This window comes from Elephas maximus, chromosome 3, assembly GCF_024166365.1.
Source record: "Elephas maximus indicus isolate mEleMax1 chromosome 3, mEleMax1 primary haplotype, whole genome shotgun sequence".
Classification (NCBI taxonomy): domain Eukaryota; kingdom Metazoa; phylum Chordata; class Mammalia; order Proboscidea; family Elephantidae; genus Elephas; species Elephas maximus.
In genome coordinates this window covers 146165866-146190508 of record NC_064821.1, presented here as the reverse complement: position 1 = coordinate 146190508, position 24643 = coordinate 146165866, and the positions used below count along the sequence as shown (strand labels likewise).

General features: G+C 39.7%; 1 protein-coding gene across 2 annotated transcripts in view; it reads right to left on the bottom strand.

Annotated features, from left to right (window-relative positions):
* The window catches only part of ALG14 (ALG14 UDP-N-acetylglucosaminyltransferase subunit), a 925968-nt gene that overhangs the window by 720372 nt on the left and 180953 nt on the right, over positions 1 to 24643 (bottom strand). The window contains exon 7 of one of the 2 annotated variants that reach the window (XR_007516700.1): positions 6592 to 7414. The exons of the other annotated variant lie outside the window; for it this stretch is intronic. The gene's annotated coding sequence lies outside the window, so the exon portion shown is untranslated. Of the gene's footprint in view, positions 1 to 6591; positions 7415 to 24643 lie in introns of those variants that run through there. 2 annotated transcript variants of the gene reach the window in all.

Genomic DNA, 24643 nt, shown 5'->3' with positions numbered 1-24643 from the left:
AATTGAGGATGTTCTTTACTCCTTTTGGGAATTTTTACTTTGCTTATTCATGGAAAACACTTCCTGCATTTTAAGTTTTTTTTTTTCAGATGTCACTTTCTTATCTCTGTTTTTAGCATTTTGTCAAGTTATTGCCTTTTTATTTTGTACTAAGGCCTAAGACAGACCTATAAATCTCCTTAAAAGGTGAATAACTTTTCAAAATGCATGTGGATATATCACTATTTAGGCCAATGGGAAGAATCGTAAAGAAAAAGCTTTAACACTGCTGTCCCTATCTACCTCCCTTGCACTTTTTCTATGAAAAATATATTGCAGTCAAGCCTCATTTTTCACAGATTCAGTATTCATCATTTCACCTACTTGCAAAAATGTATTTGTAATCCCAAAATCAGAGTCTCTGTGTAGTGCAGTTAATGCACTTGGCTGCTGAATGAAAGGTTGGCAGTTCAGGTCCACCCAGAGGTACCTCAGAAGAAAGTCCTGGCTGTCTGCTTCAAAAAATCATCCATTGAAAACCCTGTGGAGCACAGACACATCTAGGGTTGGTTGTCATCAGGTGGAATTGACTCCACAGAAAGTGATTTTTTTTTTAACTCCAAAATCAATAATTGCCATGTTTTTATAGTTATTCACAGACGTGCACAGAGTGGCAAAAAATTGAATTGCCTAACATGCATATCCCCAGCTGAGGTGTCTGCGTTCTTGTTTCAGCTCTCATACAGTAAATAAGTGTTCTTTTTCACAGTGTTTTGCCATTTTTTTTGCATTTTTGAGTGTTTTTCTTGGTGATTTTGCTGTTTAAAATGGCCCCTAAGCTGAAATGCTGTCCAGTGTTTCTAAACCCGGGAAGGCTGTGATTTGCCTTAAGGAGAAAATAAATGTGTTAGATAAGCCTGGTTCCGGCATGAGCTACAGTGCTGCTGGCTCTGAGTTATACGGTAATGAATCAACAGTATATATTAAAGTGTCTTTAAGCAGAGGCACACATGAAGCAAGGTTACGTACTGGTATGGTAAGTTGAGACCAGAGGCTTGCAGGACACTAATTAACCCTGTATTCCTCTAGGAGCAGTGATTCAGTATTCGCTAATTCACTGTTTACAGTGACTTCACAGAATATAACTGCTGTGAATAATGAGAATTGACTGCACTTCTATTTACAGAATCTCGCAATTTCAGAACCCAACATCTTATGAAATAAGGATTTCTCATGCTCCTAAGATAGGCCTCTTCTTGACAAGACCAAACGTACAAAACTATCAGAATATATATTTTACTCAGTTTACACCCACATTTGCTTAATCAGCATTTTTAATGCTGTGAATGTCTATCTTTCCTAGAGCACAGAAAAAAAAATTTAAGCTAATTTAATCACAAGCGTTCTGATTATCAATATCGTTGTCTTATGTGAAGTAAATGCCTAGTGACTCTGTTTTACTTTGTTTTGTGTGTGTATGTATTTGCTTTTGCTTTGGTTCTTACAATCCAAATACAGAATCATATATTTAGCTATTATTGCCTTTATTTATTTTTCTCAAGAACTTGACTTTAATAATCATTCTTACATAAGAAAAAAAAAGAATTTATTCAACTGTGGTGAATACTTGAAGTTAATTGAACCCAAACCCAAAGATCTAATCCATTCAGTTTCTCAGTTGGAAGGAGAATGTTGAACTCACTTTCATGATCATGTTATGATGAGGAAGGGAAGCTGCCTGAATATAATCAAGACTTTTTATTTGATTTTCCAATGCAGATAGATCTCAGAACATTTAAAGAAAAGAACTGAAATCTCAGTCTAACTAAATGATAAAGTGTGATTGATTGGGTTACACAGATACACTCCTTTTTGAAAGAATTAAAGTAAGGTGAAATACAGTCATTTGTTATTTAAGCTACTAATATTACATCAATAATTTATTACTAAATTTAGTGCCTTCCACATCCTAGGCACTTAAATATATGTTGGTTGGTTGGAGGGGGGTAGGAAAGCAAGTGATTTATCTCATTCTTGCTCTTTTGCAAAAATAATGGCTTTTAAAAAGGAAGCCGTTTATATTATAAAACTATTTTGGAAATTCATTCCTTCAGAAAGAAGTAAAACTTAGAATAAATATTTTTGAGTTTTGATATTTCTGTAGTTCTGAAAACATTTTAAACTCTTCATCAAAAGAAGAATATAAAACTGTAATTTTATTGGATCTACATATAGCAGTTTTAGTTTTTATAGTTCTTATGTTTAAAACCTCATTTTTACTTTCATTGACATTACCTTTCACTGGGATAGCTGCTCCCTAAATAAGTGCATTTAGAATATCAAAGTTTTGAACTAATATTTGTTATCCCCTTAGTCAACAAGCCGTATTTTATGCTGGCTGCGTGACATCTAATTCAATATCCGGATTCAACACCCAAAAGTTGATTCTACATATTCCTCATAACAACAGATATGAAATGGAAAAGATACTACAAACTGCAGTGCTATTTGAAGTCAGATCTTTACAGAAGCTATATACTTTGCATTTCTATGATTGTATCCACCTATGCAGGTAGAAATAGTGACAGAACATATCACTTATTAAATATTGAACTTTTCATTTATTAAAGGACAAACTATTCGACAGCACTGGGGTTTTATTGTTAGACTTTTAGTATTCTGACTACATGAATTAATTTAAATAATTCTATTCATCAATGTGATACTCAACAAGTTTTTTAAACTATAGAAAATAAGAGCAAATAGGTATGAAGTCAGAAGCAACTATTTTTGTAGAAAAAGATTAGTGACAACCTTTCATTATAAAGATGTTTTATAAATGTGTAGTATTCTAGAAAACAGAACTTCTTAGGAAACTTTAAAAATGTATGAAAATCAACAAAGTAGTATACAAGATCATAAATTTTGCATGAGATATTTTATTTGGGAGAATTTAAAAAGAATGAGCTTGAGTCTCTAAATACTGCATTTTTGAATCTAAAATCTTTTTAATGAGGAATGTTTGAATTTATTTAAAACTAAACATGGAGTTATATATAAGTACAAAAAAAATTAATTCCTACTTAAATTATGCTTCAATACCTGGTAGCAAGTTGAAATTGAATTTTATTATTTCATGGACTAGTCCTATATTAAGAGAAACAATAGTTATGTTTTACCATCCCTAAAGGTCAATTGATACACACATTGATATTGGGATGACCCAATAACACCTTTAAAGTCTAGTTCTAAAAACCACCTAGTTTATAAGTATTTGAGTCAGATTCTTTTCTAAATTTTAATAATCCATTTGAGTCAAATCAAATTATTGCTAAAGTATCTGTTTTAAATTGTACTCTGAAGTGCACTGGGCATTTGGAGACCAGTTTGTCATGCACAAGAGAGCCAGATGTCCTGTTCTCGTGTGTGTAAAACATGCTCTTATGGGGCGGGGCGTACTGCTGTAATATGCAGATTTCTTCTGTTTCCTTTGTAAGAGAAATAAACATGTTCCAAAAGACTCCATTAAATAAATGTTTGAACAAACTGCTTTCTAGGTTGCCCTTAACTCCAGGTCTATAAATATGCATTTGCATTTGAATGGAGTCTGTTGGATGAAAGTGACAAGTCCAAGCAATTGTTGGCATCATCTGTTAAAATTCATGGAAGACTATGTATTTTTGTGTGTTCTGAATGCTGTAAGAAGCAAACTGGTGTAGTGTCATCGGAAGAGTGGCACAGTATTTTCCACAGGTATGGGCCAGCACAGCAGTGAGACCCACTGTGTTGAGAGACACTGGAGACACACACACCTTACCAGCCTTAACCACAATGGATTGATGACAAACACATTAAAGCTACTGAAGTGAGTTCTGATGCAAAACATAAAACAAGATGTGTGCAAGACCCATGAAAAGCCTGCCAGACCTGGAGTTGGTGGACACATGGTGACCAGTTTTCCCTTAAAATCCTGCCTGGATCTAGGAAGTTTTTTTTCTGAATCCATTCAGCCCATCCATCTCTTCAACAACACCCTAAGGACTTTATCAGCACCCCCTCCCTCACACCAACACCTTTCCCTGTCAATTTTGAGACCCCTACACACCTGTACGCTTCCTAATCTATTGGGACAAATTTAGAAGGTTACATGTATGTTCTTTATTGGAAAAAAGTTTTGCAGCAAGTTTAAGTAGAGATCAAACTTCTTTTATTAGGAGGTGAAGGGAAGCTAGCATGTAGTCACTAATACCTGTTTATAATACGAGGCAAAGCTAATTATACTATTATGGTTTTATGGAAAAACATCTGTAAAGTGTTTGTATGTGGACCTGCGACAGTGGGTTCACCTGGCAAGTGGGAGGGCAGTCAGTGAGACAAGTAGGAATGTAGAAGAGGCAGTATTCAGAAATCTAGATCCTAGGCAGGTGCTGGCATGTCCTAGAGTGGGCAGTCTGAGGTGGCAGATTCTCTTGTCTTTGACAAGTCAGACATGAAAGCCACTTGTGGTATCACGGTGGCTAGCTGCAATCCCTGATCTCAGCCAGGCCTCGTCCTTTCACAGCCCAACACTAAGGCCCAGAGAGGTCGGCTTGCCAAGGTCACAGAGCTGGTTATCGGTAGCTCCCAGTCTGGAACCCACTGCTCCCTCACTCATATGTCACTTCCTGGTACTTCTTCATCTACTTCCATGAATAGAGCTTCTGCCAGGTACTTGAAGGACAAGTGAACACCCCTCTGCACCCATTATTCCCCCTGGTTTTTTCCTGTGCTCTGCTCCTTGGTCAATCCTGATTAAAACTAGAAGTGCTTCACCAGTCACAGCCTCACCACTTGTAGAATGTGGAATTCTGCTGGCCCTGATGGTGGAAAGGAAACCCTGGTCATGTAGTGATTAAGAGCTATGGCTGCTAACCAAAAGTTTAACAGTTTGAATTCCCAGGCACTCTTTCTTTTATTTTTGGTGGCGCAAACGGTTAAGCACTTGATTGCTAACCAAAATGTTGGTGGTTTGAATCTACCCAGCCACTCTGAAGGACAAAGCCTTGGCGATCTTCTTTTTAAAGATTACACCAAGAACCCCATGAGGGCATTTCTAATCTGTCACATGAGGTTGCTATGAGTAGGAATTGACCCCATGGCACCTAAGAACAACTGGGGTGATCTGCATCTCAGATACAGAGAAGACATTTGATAAACATGAGAAACCAATTATCATTTTAAGTAAAAATCAAAGTTTATTTTTAAAATCGGGAAGAATATAAGGATGACTACTGTATTGCTCTTATTTTTTTATTGTTCTGGAGGTTCTACCAAGAAAAATGAGAAAAACAAAAGGTGTAAGAATTACAAAGAAAGAATCACAATTGTTACTATTTGTAGATGATATGGTTTTCTTCATAGATAACACAAAAGAATCTACAAAGAAATTATTAAAAATTATTAGGAGAGCTGCAAGGTGGGTGCTATAAAATTAGTATTAAAAAATCAATTTCCTTTCTGTACATTGCAACACAAACTCCAATAAAAGATCCATTATTTATAATAATTTAAAAATCACGCTATCTAGATATAAATACAATGAAAGATGTGTAAGACTTTTGTGAATTAGGAAATGTTATTGAAAAGCATAAAAGAAGACCCAAAGAATGGAGACAGATTGTGTTCCTGGGCAGGAAGACATCACCATAAAGACAGAACTTCTCCCCAAGCAGATGTACAGGTTAAATTTAATTCTAATCAAAACAGCAAAAGGGTTCTCAGTGAACTTGTAAGAGCTATTTCTAAAACTTACGTGGAAGAGAAAGAACATTAAAATACTCCTGAAGAGTGACTCTTTTAACAGGTAATGGAAGCAGATTTTTATCTAGTGCAAACTGTATAATTTTATGAATAAACATATATCACACACACACTCACAAAAAGAGCCACATGCACTTGTTTCAGATCACCTACTAATCTGACGTAAAGGCAGACTGAGTAAAATGGATCTCATTTGTAACCTGGGGCCTGTCTGTATTTAAAGAATTTCTATTATGTGTCAGGCACTGTTTCAAATGATGAGATTAAGGACAAATGTGAAAATTAAAAAAAAAAAAATTCTGAGGAATAAGACTAAGGCAATTTGGCTTAGGGATAGACAAATGGACCAGTCAGCAGAATCCAGGGCTCAGAAACAGACCTAAGCCTCCCTAGAAACTTGATATACAACAAAAGTGGCACTGAAGATCAGAGGGAAAATGACTTGTCTCTGAATGGTGCTGGGCTGGGGCAGCTATTCCTCTATACACAAATTAGATCCCTTGTAAACATTACCCAGAAAAGTCAATAACCAGTGTATCAAAGACAAAGATGAAAAGCAAAATGTTAAAAAGTTATAGAAAATACCATAGAGGTATAAATTTATGACTCTGGGGCCCTAATGGAAAATAGAAAATTTGGGAGCCAAAAGAAAAATAAAAACACAAAAATATAAAATTTTGGTCTATCATAAACAGTAAAAGGATAGGTAGGGAGAAAATATATATGATTTGACAAAAGATTGGTGTACAGAATAAATAAAGATCTCCTACAAATCAACAATGAAAAGACCAATAGAAAAATGGGCAAAGTCAACAACAGGCACTTCGAAGAAGAGACAAGATCCTCAAATTTATTTTATTATTATTTTTTTAATACCAATGTGAGATATCATTTTACACCCATCCAGATTAGAAAAAGAATTAAATAGACAGTACCGAGTGTTGAAAAGGAACTTTTATCCCATGTTGTTGGCAGTGTAAATTTATAGGCCACTCTGGGGGGAAAAACAGGAATTGTATTGAAAAGTTAAAGCTGCACGGATCCTGGAACCCAGCTGCGCTACTCCTAGACATACACCTTCACAATCTCGTCCACACGTACAGGACACTCCTACAAGAATGTTCAAAGCAGCACGGTTTTCACAGAAAAGCCCCTGAAATAACTATCAATTGTGGCATGTTCATTTAAGAAAGGATGAATTACAGCTAATACATGAATACAGATGAGTCTCAAAACCAAAAACTGAGTAAACACAGCAACTCACAGAAGAACATCTATGATAAGATTTATTTAAAGTTCAAAAACAAACCCTTAGGAGGCGGAGCCAAGATGGCAGAATAGACGCTTCCCTCGAGTCCTCTTTACAACAAAGACCTGAAAAAAACAAGTGAAACGAGTATATTTGTGACAAGCTGGGAGCCCTGAGCATCAAAGACAAGCTTAGACAACGAACTGAGGGGCAGGGGGAGGAAGAGACCATTCAGAAGTGGAGAGGAGTTACCAGACCTGAATCGCAGGGAGCCCTCAGGCACCATTCCTGGAGCATCAGCAGTGGCAGCAGGCTGGTCCTAGCATTCAGCCGCAGTTTCCTCAGGAAGAAGCAGCCAGCCACACAGCCCACTCACACCTCTGGAACCTGAGGAGAAGGGTGCTCTCACCAAAAGCTAAGTACTTGGGTGTATTTTACCGCACCCCTCCCCACCCCCAAGCCAGCTTCAGTGGCTGAATTCCTAGGCCTGAGATAGACCCTGGTGAGCACCTGGAGCCATCCTCCTGGCCTTGGGGAAGGAAAAAATTTGCAACTGAGGGGAAAAAATAATTTGCTAGCTCCATTAACTGGGGGAGCTCAGGACAGAAGCGGCTCCTGTCCAGGCATAAACTGTCCGTGGACCTTAAGCACCTTTCCCTTCTGCATGGACCTATTTCGGGAGAATGGGCCTTTGTTGGCAAACTCCAACCATTTCAGCAGGAGAGGTGGGTGTTTGACGTTTGACATTGCTTTGCCTATTAAACAAGGTCCTCACCTACCCACAACAGGGACCTAAGGACTGGTGGCTCCACTTGGGTTGCTCAACCACTGGCGACAAGGGTCCAGAGAGAACTGGAATCTCCCAGTCCTTACAACAAAATCTTTGGGTGCCCATGGTCCCTCTGCAGAGCCCACCCACCGGCACGCTATAGGGAACAGAGACGCGTGATCCTCAGAGACACTTGGGGGTCGGTTCTCAGCCCCTTGCCTTGTTCAGAGCGTGGCCCCCTGCTGCAATCAGATACGGGTATATGCACCAATCACCCCTGCCCCTCTAAGACTGTAAGACAGAGTCTGTACCAGGCACTTGATATCAGCTACCTGGAAACCTGAGCTGAATTCGTACCAGAAAACTGAATGGACTCCTAGACTGATATACCTGATAACAGCTCTAGCCAGCTGGGACAGGACACCAGAGCTCCAAAGGCGAAAATAATCAAGCTAGCTCACTCAAGCAACCCACAGGGGTATACCAAAACAAAACAAAGCAAGCAGCTACGACACAGTAAGCAAGCATAAACTAATACAATAACATAGATGGCTCGGAGACAACCGTCAATATCAAGTCACATAAAGAAACAGACCATGATCACCTCAACAGGCTCTCAAAACAAGGAATCCAGGGATCATTTAAATGAAAGTGCATTCCTGGAATTACCAGATGCAGAATACAAAAGTTGAATATACAGAACCCTTCAAGACGTCAGGAAGGAAATGAGGCAATACACAGAACAAGCCAAGGAAGACACAGATAAAGCAACTGACGAAATCACAAAGATTATTCAGGAACATAATGAAAAGTTTAATAAGCTAGAAAAATCCATAGACAGACAGCAATCAGAAATTCAGAAGATTAACAATAAAATTACAGAATTAGATAACTCAATAGAAAGTCACAGGAGCAGAATTGAGCAAGTAGAAGCTAGAATTTCTAGCTTCTAGAATCACTTGGCACTAATATAGTTGAAGAAAAATCAGATAAAAGAATTAAAAAAAATGAAGAAACGTTAAGAATCATGTGGGACTCTATCAAGAGAAATAGCCTACAAGTGATTGGAGTACCAGAACAGGGAGGGATAACAGAAAATACAGAGAAAATTGTTGAGGATTTGTTGGCAGAAAACGTCCATGATATTGTGAAAGATGAGAAGATATCTATCCAAGATGCTCATCAAACTCCACAAAAGGTAGATCTTAAAAGAAAGTCACCAAGACATATTATAATCAAGCTTGCCAAAACCAAAGATAAAGAGACAATTATAAGAGCAGCGAGGGATAAAAGAAAAGTCACCTAAAAGGGAGGGGCAATAAGAATAAGCTCGGACTACTCAGCAGAAACCAAACAGGCAAGAAGGCAATGGGATGACACATTTAAAAAACTGAAGGAAAAAATTGCCTGCCAAGAATCATATATCCATCAAAACCGTCTCGTAACCATGAAGGTGCAATTAAGACAATTCCAGAAAAACACAAGTTGAGGGAATTCGTAAAAACCAAACCAAAACTACAAGAAATACTAAAGAGAGTTCTTTGATTAGAAAATCGATAATATCAGGTATCGACCCAAGACTAGAACACTGGGCAGAGCAACCAGAAGTCAACTCAGACAGGGAAATCCAAAAAGATTAAAAAAAAAAAAAAGCCCAACACAGGGTAACGGTGATGTTATTATATAAAAGAAGACAACATTAAAATAATAAAGAGGGACTAAAAAATGTAATCATACACCTTCCATATGGAGAGGAAGATACGGTGATACAAAGAAATAAAAGTTAGTTATAAATTTAGAAAAATAGGGGTAAATAATAAGGTAACCACAAAGGAGACAAACTATCCTACTCATCAAAATAAAATACAAAGGAATAATACAGACTCAGCAGAAACAAAATCAACAACAACAATATACAAAGAAAATCTACTCAGCACATAAAATCAAGTGGGAAAAAGAAGCTGTCAACACACAAAAAAAGACATCGAAATGCTAGCACTAAGTTCATACCTATCCATAATTACCCTGAATGTAAATGGACTAAATGCACCAATAAAGGGATAGAGAGTGGCAGAATGGATTAAAAAACAAGATCTGTCTATATGCTGCCTACAAGAGACACACCTTAGACTTAGAGACATAAACAAACTAAAACCCAAAGGATGGAAAAAAATATATCAAGAAAACAATAATTTAAAAAGAGCAGGAGTGGCAATATTAATTTCTGACAAAATAGACTTTAAAGTTAAATCCTTCGGAAAGGATAAGAAAGGACATGAAAGGACACTACATAATGATTAAAGGGACAATACACCAAGAAGATATAACCATATTAAATATTTATGAACCCAATGACAGGGCTGCAAGATACATAAAACAAACTCTATCAGCATTGAAAAGTGAGATAGCTCCACAATTATAGTAGGAGACTTCAACACACCACATTCGGTGAAGGATAGAACATCCAGAAAGAAGCTCACTCTAAAGACACGGAAGATCTAAATGCCACAATCAACCAACTTGACCTCGTAGACATATACAGAATACTGAACCCAATGGCAACCAACTATACTTTCTTTTCTAGTGCACATGGAACATTCTCTAGAATGGCCCACATATTAGGTGATAAACCAAGCCTTAGCTGAATCCAAAACAATGAAATATTACAAAGCATCTTCTCTGACCATAAGACCATAAAAGTAGAAATCAATAACAGGAAAAGCAGGGAAAAGAAATCAAACATTTGGAAACTGAACAATACCCTGCTCAAAAAAGACTGGATTATAGAAGACATTGAGGATGGAATAAAGAAATTCATAGAATACAATGAGAATGAAAACACTTCCTATCAGAACCTTTGGGACACAGCAAAAGCAGTGAAAGAGGCCAATTTATATCAATAAATGCACACACCGAAAAAGAAGGGCCAGAATCAAAGAACTATCCCTACAACTTGAACAAACAGAAAGAGAGCAACAAAAGAAACCCACAGGCACCAGAAGAAAATAATAAAAATTAGAGCTCAGCTAAATGAAATAGAAAACAAAAACAATTGAAAGAATTAACAAGACCAAAAGCTGGTTTTTTGAAAAACTCAACAAAATTGATAAACCATTGGCCAAAATGAAAAAAGAAAAACAGGAAAGGAAGCAAATAACTCGAATAAGAAATAAGATGGGTGGTATTACAACAGACCCAGCTGAAATTAAAAGAATCCTATCAGATTACTATGAAAAACTATACTCAAATTTGAAAACCTATAAGAAATGGATGAATTCTTAGAAACACATTACCTACCTAAACTAACACAGAGGTAGAACAACTAAATAGACCCATAACAAAAGAAGAGATTGAAAAGGTAATCAAAAAACTCCCAACAAAAAAAAAGCCTTGGTCGGGATGCCTTCACTGCAGAGTTCTGCCAAACTTTCAGAGAACAGTTAACACCACTACTACTAAAGGTATTTCACAACACAGAAAAGGATGAAATACAACCAAACTCATTCTATGAAGCCACCATATCCCTGATACCAAAACCAGGTAAAGACACCACAAGAAAAGAAAATTATAGACCTATATCCCTCATGAATGTAGATGCAAAAATCCTCAACAAAATTCTAGCCAAGAGAATTCAACAATATATCAAAAAAATAATTCACCATGATCAAGTGGGATTCATACCAGGTATGCAGGGATGGTTCAACATTAGAAAAGCAATTAATGTAATCCACCACATAAATAAAAGACAAGAATCACATGATTTTATGAATTGATGCAGAAAAGGCATGTGACAAAGTTCAACACTCATTCATGATAAAAAAACTCTCAGCAAAATAGGAATAAAAGGAAAATTTCTCAACGTAATAAAGGGCATTTATACAAAGCCAACAGCCAACATCACCCTAAATGGAGAGAGCCTGAAAATATTCTCATTGAGATCAGGAACCACACAAGGATGCCCTTTATCACCACTCTTATTCAACATTGTGCTGGAAGTCCTAGCCAGAGCAATTCGGCTAGATAAAGAAATAAAGGGCATCCAGATTGGCAAGGAAGAAGGAAAAGTATCTCTATTTGCAGATGACATGATCTTACACACAGATAACCCTACGGAATCCTCTAGAAAACTACTGAAACTAATAGAAGAGTTCAGCAGAGTATCAGGATACAAGGTAAACATATAAAAATCAGCTGGATTCCTCTACACCAACAAAAAGAACATCGAAGAGGAAATCACCAAGTCAATGCCATTTACATTAGCCCCCAAGAAAATAAAATACTTTGGAATAAATCTTACCAGAGATGTAAAAGACTTATACAAAGAAAACTACAGTACACTTCTGCAAGAAACCAAAAGAGACTTAGATAAGTGGAAGAACATACCTTGCTCATGAATAGGAAGGCTTAACATTATAAAAATGTCTATTCTACCAAAAGCGATCTATACATTTAATGCAATTCTGATCCAAATCCCAAGAACATTCTTTAATGAGATGGAGAAACAAATCACCAACTTCATATGGAAGGGAAAGAGGCCCCGGATAAATAAGGCATTACTGAAAAAGAAGAACAAAGTGGGAGGCCTTACTTTACCTGATTTTAGAACCTATTATACAGTAGTCAAAACAGCCTGGTACTGGTACAACAACAGATACGTGGACCAATGGAACAGAATTGAGAATCCAGACATAAATCCATCCACATATGAGCAGTTGATATTTGACAAAGGCCCCAAAACAGTTAAATGTGGAAAAGGCAGTCTTTTTAAGAAATGGTGCTGGCATAACTGGATATCCATCTGCAAAAAAATGACACAAGACCCATACCTCACTCCCTGCATAAAAACGAGCTCAAAATGGATCAAAGACCTAAATATAAAATCTAAAACGATAAAAATTGTGGAAGAAAAAATAGGGACAACGTTAGGAGCCCTAATACATGGCATAAACAGTATACAGAACATGATAAAGAACACAGAAGAAAAACTAGGTAACTGGGAGCTTCTAAAAATCAAACACTTATGCTCATCCAAAGACTTCACGAAAGAGTAAAAAGACTACCTACAGACTGGGAAAAAGTTTTTAGCTATGACATTTATGATCAGCGCCTGATCTCTTAAATCTACATGATACTGCAAAAAGACAAATAACCCAATTAAAAAATGGGCAAAAGATATGAATAGACACTTCACTAAAGAAGACGTTCACGTAGCTAACAGATGTATGAGAAAATGTTCACAATCATTAGCCATTAGACAAATGCAGATCAAAACTACAATGAGATTTCATCTCACTCCAAGAAGACTGGCATTATTCCAAAAAACACAAAATAATGAATGTTGGAGAGGCTGTGGAGAGATTGGAACACTTCTACACTGCTGGTGGGAATGTAAAATGGTACAACCCTTTGGAAATCTATTTGGCGCTTCCTTAAAAAGTTAGAAAGAGAACTACCATACAATCCAGCAATCCCACTCCTTGGAATGTATCCTAGAGAAATAAGAGCCTTTACACGAACAGATATACGCACACCCATGTTTACTGTAGCACTGTTTACAATAGCAAAAAGATGGAAGCAACCAAGGTGGCAGCAACGGATGAATGGATAAATAAATTATGGTACATTCACACAATGGAATACTACGCATGGATAAAGAACAGTGAGGAATCCGTGAAACATTTCATAACATGGAGGAACCTGGAAGGCATTATGCTGAGCGAAATTAGTCAGAGGCAAAAGGACAAATATTGTATAAGACCACTATTATAAGATCTTGAGAAATAGTAAACCTGAGAAGAACACATACTTTTGTGGTTACGAGGGGGGGAGGGAGGGAGGGTGGGAGAGGGTTTTTTATTGATCAAGGGTTTTTTATTGATCAATCACTAGATAAGAACTGCTTTAGGTGAAGGGAAAGACAACACTCAATACATGGAAGGTCAGCTCAATTGGACTGGACCAAAAGCAAAGAAGTTTCCGGGATAAAATGAATGCTTCAAAGGTCAGCGGAGCAAGCGCGGGGGTCTGGGGAACATGGTTTGCGGGGACTTCTAAGTCAATTGGCAAAATAATTCTATTATGAAATCATTCTGCATCCCACTTTGAAATGTGGCGTCTGGGGTCTTAAATGCTAACAAGCGGCCATCTAAGATGCATCAATTGGTCTCAACCCACCTGGAGCAAAGGAAAATGAAGAACACCAAGGCCACACGACAACTAAGAGCCCAAGAGACAGAAAGGGCCACATGAACCAGAGACCTACATCATCCTGAGACCAGAAGAACTAGTTGGTGCCCGGCCACAATCGATGACTGCCCTGACAGGGAGCACAGCAGAGGACCCCTGAGGGAGCAGTAGATCAGTGGGATACAGACCCCAAATTCTCATAAAAAGACCAAACTTAATGGTCTGACTGAGACTAGAGGAATCCCGGTAGCCATGCTCCCCAGACCTCCTGTTGGCACAGGACAGGAACCATCCCCGAAGACAACTCATCAGACATGAAAGGGACTGGTCAGCGGGTGGGAGAGTGACGCTGATGAAGAGTGAGCTAATTATATCAGGTGGACACTTGAGATTGTGTTGGCAACTCTTGTCTGGAGAGGGGATGGGAGGATAGAGAGAGAGGGAAGCCGGCAAAATTGTCAAGAAAGGAGAGACTGAAAGGGCTGACTCAAGAGGGGGAGAGCAAGTGGGAGTAGGGAGTGAGATGTTTGTAAACTTATATGTGACAGACTGATTGGATTTGTAAACGTTCACTTGAAGCTTAATAAAAGTTATTAAAAAAAAAAAAAAAAAAACGGCCAGACTTACTGGCCTGATAGAGCCTGGAAAAACCTCTGAGACTACGGCCCCCAGATACCCTGCTAACTCAGAACTGAAGCCAGTCCTGAAGTGTACCTTTCGGCCAAAGATTAGACAGTCCTAGAAAGCAAACAATACCACACATGAAGAATGTACAATCAAGTATACAAGACCAAATGGGCAACATCTGCCCCAAAGCAAAGATGAAAAGGCATGAAGGGACAGAAAAACTGGACAAATGGATATGGGGAATCCAGGGAATAAAGGGAAAGGGGGAGAGTGCTGACACAGTGTCGGGGATTGCAACCAATCTCCCAAAACAATTTGTGGATAAATTTTTGAATGCGGGAAAAAAAAAAAGATTTTTTTTCCCTGAAGCTACATAAATAAATAAAGTGATGTATGCTGGTTTTAACCTTAAAAAAAACAAAGTTAGAAAGAGAACTACCATACAATCCAGCAATCCCACTCCTTGGAATGTATCCTAGAGAAATAAGAGCCTTTACACGAACAGATATACGCACACCCATGTTTACTGTAGCACTGTTTACAATAGCAAAAAGATGGAAGCAACTAAGGTGGCAGCAACGGATGAATGGATAAATAAATTATGGTACATTCACACAATGGAATACTACGCATGGATAAAGAACAGTGAGGAATCCGTGAAACATTTCATAACATGGAGGAACCTGGAAGGCATTATGCTGAGCGAAATTAGTCAGAGGCAAAAGGACAAATATTGTATAAGACCACTATTATAAGAACTTGAGAAATAGTTTAAACTAAGAAGAAAACATTCTTTTGTGGTTACAATGGGGGGAGGGAGGGAGGTTGGGATAGGGGTATTCACTAATTAGATAGTAGATAAGAACTACTTTAGGTGAAGAGAAAGACAGCACACAATACAAGGGAGGTCATCACAATTGGACTAAACCAAAAGCAAAGAAATTTCCTGAATAAACAATGCTTTGAAGGCCAGTGTAGCAGGGGCAGGGGTCTGGGGACCATGGTTTCAGGGGACATAATAAAAGGGGACATAAGTCAAGTGGCATAATAAAATCTATTAAGAAAACATTCTGCATCCCACTTTGAAGAGTGGCGTCTGGGGTCTTAAACGCTAGCAAGCTCCACCTAAGATGCATCAATTGGTCTCAACCCACCTGGATCAAAGGAGAATGAAGAACACCAAGGACACAAGGTGATTATGAGCCCAAGAGACAGAAAGGGCCACATGAACCAGCGACTACATCATCCTGAGACCAGAAGAACTAGATAGTGCCCGGCTACAACCGATGACTGCCCTGACAGGGAACACAACCGAGAACCTCCGAGGGAGCAGGAGAGCAGTGGGATGCAGACCCCAAATTCTCATAAGACCAGGCTTAATGGTCTGACTGAGACTGGAAGGACCCCGGTGCTCATGGCCCCCAGACCTTCTGTTGCCGCAGGACAAGAACCATTCCCAAAGCCAACTCTTCAGGCATGGATTGGACTGGACAATGGGTTGGAGAGGGATGCTGGTGAGGAATGAGCTTCTTGGATCAGGTGGACACTTAAGACTGTGTTGGCATCTCCCGCTTGGAGGCGAGATGACAGGGTGGAGGGTGTTAGAAGCTGGTGAAAAGGATAGGAAAAGAGAGAGTGGAGGGAGATAGTGGGCTGTCTCATTACGGGGAGAGTAATTGGGAGTGTGTAGCAAGAGTAATTGGGAGTGGGTTTTTGTGTGAGAGACTGACTTGATTTGTAAACTTTCATTTAAAGCACAATAAAAATTATTAAAAAAGAAACACATATTGCTTAAGGATATTTGCATTTTACATGCAAGGGGATAAAAAGTGAGAGAGTTATACATACATAATTCAGAAGAATGCTTACCCTTGTCCCAGAGGGAAAGGGATATGACTGGGTGAAGCCTGAAAGAGGCTTCAAAGGTATTGAAAATTATCTATTCCTTAAGCTAAATGGTGGTTTTTAAAAGAAAACATCACATATATTCTTTTGTTTATATGAAATATTTCCTAATAGAAATATAAACATGAAGAAAACGATCTATGGCTTGTCCCCCCAATACTAATCTATAACGAAATAATTACAGAATGCTTCTGACTCCTTCCAGATTTTACTGAACCTATCTTATCTAGAATCAGCTAAAGCTTTTTTACATGAGCCTTCCCCCATCTCAAGTATCCTTTATTTAATTTAATAAACCTCATGATGATATTATCAACAATTATGTATTCTTAATTTACCACTCTTTATTGTATACCCTGTTTTCTTTTGGATTCCTTTCATCTTCTACTTGTCTCAAGTATTTCCTTGAGTATTTTTGCTAGAAAGATTACACGGGTAGTGTATTTCTAGGCTTTGCATATTGGAAAATATCTTTGTTGTAACATTATACAACGCAACATACCCAATAGTTTCACTAGGTATACAATTCTAACTCCACAATCTTTCCCTTCAGAAGTCTGTTAAATACTGTTGCATTCTGTTCTAACAGAATAATAGATAAGAAGCCTGATGCCAGTTTGATTCTCTTTCCTTAGAATTGTGAAATTTAATTAGGTTTTGCCTAGATGTTAGTTTTTTGTTAATTTTTGTGGGACTCCGTGAACTCGTAAGATGTTTCTTCAGTTTGGGATCATTTTCTGTTACTGCTTCTTTTATATCTACTTCTGTCATTCCCTGAACTGCATGATTTTTTTTTTTTTTCATTTTGCTAGGAATTCTGGGAGAATTACTTCAGCTCCACTTCTAATACATTAATAAGGTTTTCAGCTATACTTAATCTCATCGTTACTGACTCAAATTTATTTGTCTGTTTGTTTTTCTTGATGCCCCAAAACTTTCTTGTTTGAGATTGCTTCTTTTGTAAAACACACTATGCTTGTTTAATTAAGGGGTATCTTCTTAGATTTCAATGAGATTGTGAAATAATAATAGTTATTTTTATGTTTTAATATTAACTATTTTGGCAGTGGCTTTTTTTGCATTGAACCTGTTGAGTCTCTTCATAATATCTGCCCATGTTTCACTTCCAGCTTATAGTTATAAATGATAGTCTGACAGAACTTTCTGTAATGATGAAAATGTTCTGTTCTGCACTGTCCAATATGTTAGCTACTAGCCACATGTGGCTATTAAGTACATGAAATGTGGTTAGTACAACTGAGGAACCAAATTTTTAATTAATTTAAATATAATATTTAATAGCCTCATGTGACAGGGCTACAGTATTAGACAGTGAAGGTCTAGATTATTCAGTATTATTGGTTGGTATGGGCTGTGCCACAAATTTATCAATTACTATTGATTTCTTCAGCAAGATACATATCCCCACATTCCCATCTGGTGAGCTCCATGGGAGGTACAAAAGATGGCTGGAAGGGGCAGCAGATGTAACTGCCCTAAAATGGAATAGAGAAAGAGACCGGTAGGTGGACCTGCCCCTTTAGCAGCACTTGGCAAGAAGGTCTTTCTCCCCAGTGTGGCAGAGAAGGGTGGCCAGCAGAAAGGACAATAGGCAAGTGAAGCTACCCCCCCCATTAAGGGTTCACTTCTGCATCTCTGCAGAAACTCTTCCCACCTTCAGATTCATGAGTAGAGACCCTTCAGGACTCGGATAGAGTTTTCTCTCTAACAGTGGCTGCACTGCTCCAGCAGGAAGTGGAATAGAGATTCTTAGTCCTACACTGTGGTGCCACTTTTACAATAAGGAAAATAATAGCACTTAAAAAAAATCCAAAATCTTTGGCTTTCTTATTAATGTGAATCAAAACAAACTAGCTAAGTTCTGAAGTGTCACAATCTACAGTATAGAATAATCTTCCAAATGGTTCAATAAAATATGAAATAATTCAGCAGATAAACAAATACGGTGCTAGATCTGGAGGGAAATATTCAATATGCATGCCAAATAAAAACCTAAGCCTCCAAATCAGATGCAACTTCAGAGAGAAAAAAGATGTATATGAATAACTGGGTAAAAACAGGGACACTTGTTCCTTAGGTTAAAAAACAGTAAAAAGTGTAAGATTATTTTAACCTTTAAAAAAAAGAAATACATATATGTGTATACATATGTACATATATACACACACATACACAAATTCTAAGTGCTCTCTACCACTAGTAAATTGTAATATTTTTACATTCTTCTTGTGTGAAAAATCATTGTTATTTTCTCCAAATTCGTCATCAATTATCAAATACACTCTAGGATAAGAGATTAAATGACATTTCAAGTCTCTGATGCCATGGATAAGAATTCCCAGGGCATTCTTTTCTGAGTTTTTTGAAATCAGGGGAAAAAAAAAATGCACAAAAGAGGCAGAGAGGTCTGTGCAGGAAGAGCATGGGCTCTAAGTCAGACACATTTAGGAAGGTTCTGCAACATACCACTGGTAGGACCTTGGCCAAGGTATTTCTATCTCTGAGCTCACAGTTCTTATTTGTAAAATGAAGATACTGTTATCTGTCTCACAATTACTGAAAGGACCCATAAGTGGCACACTGAATGCTCTCTACTATTTTCTCCTTTCACACTTTTAAAAAGTAAAAGTTTGTTTTACTTTATATGTCAAATAGACTTTTCCTGAAATAGTTCTGTGTGAATACTGCTTCCTAAAACAGAAACGGAAGCATCTTGGCTCATCATTCAAAGGAAGAAAAAACTGTCATATATCCTGCTATGGCCGACAGATTCATATACTGCCCGGTTTTGACATGAATTTTCAAAGACTATAGTTTAATAATGTGTTAGTTTGAGATCCCATTTACAAGTGACCAAAAATCAGCTCAACCAAGCTTTAAAAAGGTATGTGCATGGTGGTGGAGGTGGCGGTGACGGCAGGGGAAAGGGGGGACCTCATTTCCAAGGAAAAGAACAACCATCGAGCCAGGACCAACACAGATGCAACTGGGCCTATGAAACCACTGAGTCGTGGACTCACCATCTAGTTTCTCATCTATTTCTTCCTGTGTATTAACTCTAGTCTTTTCTCTATCTGAGGACACTCTTTACCCACAGGGTGAAAACATGACAGCAGCTCCTAAATTTTGTATTTTACAGAGTTTGCCACTAAAGAGAGACTGATTCCACTCTCTGGATCCCCAAGTTGAAACAGCCCAGAGAAAGACTTTGACTTGCATGAGTTGGGTCTGCTATCCACTCCTGAAATACCAGGAGTCAGAATGTTACTCCATTGCAGCCCCGTGGCAGTTCCCAGAGTTGGGGGTGGATGGAGATAATTTATACAAGGAACAGCCCAAGTTTCCTTCCTTAATAAAAAAGTAGTTCTGCTTTTTTTTAACCCCAAATTCAGACTAAAGTGTTAAGATGAAGTGAGCAAACTAGGAGTAGAGAGAGAAGTAAATTTAAAGGCAGGTACAAATGTGATTTGTAGAGTAAAAATCAGTCATCAGAATCGAAGCCAAGACGGCAGATTAGTCAGACGTACTTTACCGTCCCCTTAAAGCAAAGACCTGAAAAAATAATGGAAACAAATGCAGACAACAACCCCGGGACCCTGAACATCAAAAAGGAAGGATAAAGAATTAAATCAAACACCGACTGGATGAACCAATACAGCAAGTGAGAAATATGAAACACAGTGACCCTAACAACTGCCCTGGCTCAACATGGCCATTTTAAGCCAAAGTCAGAAGGGACCCTGGGACAGGAACACCAGGAGGCAGCCCCATGCCATTTCCATAAGTGACAGAGAAACTGTATAGACATACTCAGAGAGAAGTCCAAGGAGAGAGTAGAGATCCAGAACCAGATACCCACAAGTGGCGGTCCCTGACCTCGGGGGTTAGTGGTGCCTATGAGGCAGCAGAGACAGTGGCAGCAAGACATCTCCCACCCGAATACCCTGGATGCCCCCCACTCCAGACGTGGTCCTGAGCCAGTCCTGAATGCTGGCTGCAGCAGACAGGAAGGGCCTGGGCACCACATCCACTAACCAGAGAATACCACCTCCCCCACCCCCAGTCTCCTGATTGGAAGCAGCGGGGAATCCCATACCGATGACACTCCATTTGACCAGGGACACAACATGACCCCCGCCCTTCTCCCTCACACAGCCCTGCCTATCACCCTCTCTCTACCCACCTGACGAACAGTGATAGGCAGCCTCCCATGCATGTGTCTGCCCATCACTAACACCCCCCCAGCCCCGGCCTCGTGTAGTGGCAGAAACTACATGTGCCTGTGCAGGCGACAACCCTACACCAGCACCTGGCCCGACCCAGTGACAGGTGGCGGAAGCACAATTGCTCAGCTGCCCACCTGCCACTCCCTCCAGACCCTCTCCTCTGCCAAACAAGGGGCATTGGTGGCGTGGCCCTGTGCACACCCACCCACTGTTCCTTCCTCCTTCCCCCATCTGGTGAGAGGCACTGGCAGCACGTCCATGCGTGCCCCTGCTGATACAGATCCATACTCCCTGTCCCCTCTGCCTGACAAGAGGTGCCAGGACCATGAGCATGCATGCATCCACCTGCTGATACCCCCACCTCCAACAGTGAGAGGCACTGGCATGGCGGCCACGCATGCCCCTGCCCGCTGCTCCCTCCCCCCACCCACCCGTCCAGAGGCACTGGTGGCGTGTCCATGTGTATGCCGGTCCTGCATCCCAACCCTTGCGTGGCGAAGAGTGCAGGTGGTGCAACCCCCACACGTGCCTGCCCACTGCCCCCTCTGGTTCTTCTGCCCAGAAAGACGTGCAGTCGGCAAGACCGTGCACGTGCCTGCATACCACTACCTCCCCCCGGACGGGTGAGAGATGCGGGCAGCACAAATTCATATGTGTCCATCCAATGTTCCCTCCTCCCTCCCCTTGCCCAGGGCATAGTGCTGGCAGTGCAAAAGCAAATACATTCACTCATCATTCCCATCTCTCCCCTCACCAGGCAAGAGGCATTACTGACACAAGTGCATACACATCCACCTGCTGCTTCCCCACCCCCAACCTGCATTAAGTGGAGCCAGCACGACTACACACAGATGCTCACCTGCCACCCATGCCCCTCACCACTCACTCCCCCTCACCCAGTAAGCAGGTACAACCATGCACCACTCACAAAACAAACTCACCACACCTACCACCCCACACACTCACTCAGCAAGGACTGCTCCTCACTCCTGCACCACTGGACCACTGACAGATGGTGGCCAACCCCTGCCCAGACTGTCCACGGCTGCCCAGCAAGACCAGAGAAGAGAGACCTGTGACCACACATCCAGCCACTGCAACACTCACTGAAGACAGGGGGCATGCACTCAAGTGTGGCCAGACTACCAACCAGAGTAGCATGCCAGCACCTCCTGCCCAGATACATCAAAACCAAACAAACAAAAAATCAGGACACAGTAAATATACAAATAAATAAATAAATATAATAAAACTATAATAACTCTGAGGTAACAGACAATATTGAATCACTTAAAGAGGCAGAACCAGATTCCAGCAAATGTCCAAAATAAAGAACAAGAAAATCTCCCTGAGGAAGAAGAGGTAATTGGACTACAAGATAAAGAATTCAAAAGACAAATACAGAGCCCTCCAAGAGATCAAGAAATACACACACAAAACCAAGGAAAATACAGACAAAATCAAGGAACACACAGACAAAACACTAGAATAATTCAGGAAAACAATATAAGAACAAAATGGAAAAACAGACAATTGCAAACCATAGAGAAACAGCAATCAGAAATCCAGAAGATTAACAATAAAATTTCAGAAATAGACAACACAATGGAAGGGCACAGGAACAGAACTGAGGCAACGGAAGACAGAATCAGCAAATTAGAGGAAAAACCCCTTTACAGTAACTTGTTTGAGGAACAATCAGAAAAAAATGCAGTGAAAAATGAAGAAAGCCAAAGAGTTACGTGGAACACTATCAAAAAGAATAATCTACGAATGATCAGAATCTCAGAACAAGGGGAGAAAATACAAAGCACATAGAGAACATCTGGAGATTTTCTAGAAGAAAATCTCCATAATATCATGAGAGATGAGAATATATCCATTCAAGAAGCACAACAAACCCCATACAGGATAGATCTCAAAAGAAAATCACCAAGACACATTATAATCAAACTCTTCAACACCAAAGACAAATAAAGGCTGCTGAAAGCAGAAACCATGTTAAAGTTGTGTGTCAACTTGTCTGGGCCATGATCCTCAGTGGTTGGGCAATTATGATGTATTTTGGCAGCTTTTTTTTTTTTTTTTAATTTTTATTGTGCTTTAAGTGAAAGTTTACAAATCAAGTCAGTCTCTCATACAAAAATTTATACACACCTTGCTTTATACTCCTAATTGCTCTCCCCCTAATCAGACAGTAGACGCATTCCCACCACTCTTTTCTAGTCCATTCGGCCAGCTTTTGACTCCCTCTGCCCTCCCATCTCCCCTCCAGACAGGAGATTCCAACATAGTCTCTTGTGTCTATTCATCCAAGAAGCTCACTCTTCACCATTATCATTTACTATCCCATTGTCCAGTCCAATCCCTGTCTGAAGAGTTGCCTTTGGGAATGGTTCCTGTCTTGGGCTAAAAGAAGGTCTGGGGACCATGACCACTGAGGTCCTTCTAGTCTCAGTGAGATCATTAAGTCTGGTCTTTTTATGAGAATTTGGGGCCTCCATCCCACTGCTCTCCTGATCCCTCAGGGGTTCTCTGTTGTGTTCCCTGTCAGAGCAGTCATCAGTTGTAGCTGGGCACCATCTAGTTCTTCTGGTCTCAGACTGATGTAGTCTCTGGTTTATGTAGCCCTTTCTGTCTCTTGGGCTCGTAATTACTTATGTCTTTGGTGTTCTTCATTCTCCTTTGCTCCAGGTGGGTTGAGACCAATTGAAGCAACTTAGATGGCCACTTGCTAGCGTTTAAGACCCTAGACACCACTCTCCAAAGTGGGATGCAGAATGTTATCTTAATAGATTTTATTATGCCAATTGACTTAGATGTCCCCTGAAACCATGGTCCCCAAACCCCTGCCCCTGCTACGCTGGACTCTGGCAGCTCTTTAATGGTGTACTCACCTCCATAATGAGGTAGTGTAAGTATAATGTGGTCACCTCCATGACGAGATCCATTGCGAGCATCCAATCAGTTGAAAGAGAGTTTCCTTGGAGGCGCAGCCTACATCCAATATAGGTGGACTTTTTGGCAAGGCTCACTGGCTTTTGCTTGCTCTGGATCCTGCAGCTGGCTCCAGTTCATATGACCTCCGCATCTTGGGACTTGAGCTTATCTGACGTCTTACTTTCACATCTTAGAATTCTTCAGCCTCCACAGCTTGTGGGCCAGAGGACTCCTATCAGATCTCCTCTTGGATCTACCACCACCTTTGGCTATGCATGTCAGAGTAAGCCTCCAGTCTGACCCACAAACTTGGGCCTTTCCAAGCTCTACAATCATGTGAGCCATTTCCTTTATATAAATCACTCCACATATATTTTGGGGGGGCTGGTGGCACAGTGGTTAAGAGCTCAGCTGCTAATCAAAAGGTAAGCAGTTCAAATCTACCAGCCACTCTTTGAAAACCCTATGGGGCAGCTCTACTCTGTCCAAAAGGGTTGCTATAAGTCAGAATTGACTTGATGGCAATGGGTTTTTATACATATACTTACACGCAGTGCTGGTTTTGCTTCTCTAGAAAACCCAGCCTAAGACACCATCTAAGCAAGAAGCCAAGGGATGAAATATATAAAAACACTGAAAGAAAAAATATTGCCAACTAAGAATTATATATCTACCAAAATCGTCCCTCTAATTAGATGGCGAAATTAGGACATTTCCAGATAAACAGCAATTAACAGAATTTATAAAAATGAGACCAACCTTACAAGAAATATTAAAAGCAGTCCTATGGATAAAGAACCATGAACATAAGACAACAATCTGAGATTAAGACACATGATGGCATCAGCTAGATGCCAACCCAGATAAAGAATTCTCAAAAACAAAGCAACACTAAAAGACTGAAAACAGGGAACCGAGACATCAGCCTGTGAATGATAACAG